Source organism: Myotis brandtii, unplaced genomic scaffold, assembly GCF_000412655.1.
Source record: "Myotis brandtii unplaced genomic scaffold, ASM41265v1 scaffold104, whole genome shotgun sequence".
Classification (NCBI taxonomy): Eukaryota; Metazoa; Chordata; class Mammalia; order Chiroptera; family Vespertilionidae; genus Myotis; species Myotis brandtii.
In genome coordinates, this window is record NW_005353497.1 from 597,478 (window position 1) to 598,936 (window position 1,459).

The following is a 1,459-nucleotide window of genomic DNA, read 5'->3' on the forward strand; positions in this document are numbered from 1 at the left end:
ACAAGACTCTTGCCCTAGCCAGTTTGGCTCAGTGGATAGAGCATCTGCCTGCGGACTGAAGGGTCCTGGGTTCCATTCCCGTCAAGGGCACATGCCCAGGTTCTGGGCTCAATCCCCGGTAGGGGGCGTGCAGAGGCAGCTGATCAATGGTCCTCTCTCATCATTGATGTTTCTATCTCTCTCCTTTTCCCTTCCTTTCTGAAATTAATAAAAATATATTTAAAAAATAAAAATACAAGACTCTTGCCCAGCCAGTGTGGCTCAGTTGGTTGAGCTTCTCCCCATCCACCAAAAGGACACCAGGGGTGTAGGCTCAATCCTCGGTAGGGGGCCTGCAGGAAGCAGCCAATGGATGTTTCTCTCTCTTCCTTCCCTTTCTCTCTAAAATATCAATAAAAACGTATTTTTAAAAAAAATACAAGACTCTTGCAACAACATAAACAATAAGAAAGTATATAAAATAAAACCTGATGGTTTCACCTCACCTTCTAAGCCCAAAAGGTAATAAGCTTCCCATGTTTTTCTGAGCTTAGACAACTTCTTTTCTTTAAAAAAAATAACACAACAAAATGGGATGGTACTATACCTATTTTTCTACAACTTGCTTTAAAAAAAAAAATCTTGGGAATACATACATCCTGGATAGCCTTCCCATGATCTACCTCCTTCTTAATGTCTGAATATTATTCCATAGTACGGATACTTCAAGGAACAATTTTGTAAAATGCACACGTTTGTACAGTTATCTCAACGTTGACAGAGCTTTTGCTTCTGCGGGATAGATTCCTGGAGGTGGGATCAATGAATCGGGGCTCATACGATTTAAATTCCAGGAGCGACAGCAACGTCGCTCCCATCAAGGTTCATTCCTCACACCTCAGCTCTCTCCATATGTTGTGCATTTACTAACCTAAGGATAAGAAGGAGCTGCCTCCTTGCTTCCAGGTGCATCTCTCCCATTGATGAGGTTGAGCTCCTTTACATGTTTACTGACCATTTGAATCCCCTCTTGCTTCGTGAAATTAACTCTTCAAGCCCTTTGCCCATTTCCTATTGTTCTTGGCTTTTTTTTGTTGTTGTTCCTTATTCATCTGTGGGACCTAAAGTGTATTAGGAATACTGACTCCGAACTAAATGCTGTAAGAGTACCTGATCATTTTACGCCACGTTCAAGACTGATCAAACGAATCTGAGTGAAGTGAACGGCTTTTCCTTAATTGGGGCTTTTGAAAACACCATCGAATGAGTGTCCTCTTATGAAAACGGGGCGCAAGAAATGGTGAAACGGGTGAAGTTCACGTTCCAACGAGCGGCCCCTTTCGCCGTAACAGGTGTAAACATTATTTCCTTAACTCCTGGGAGATCGGCCACGTCTCCCCAGCCAGGGGGAGCGCACTCGTGCGCGGCGCCTAATCTCATCTTCCAGGAAAAGCCACCGCAGGACTCTCCCCGCGCGGCG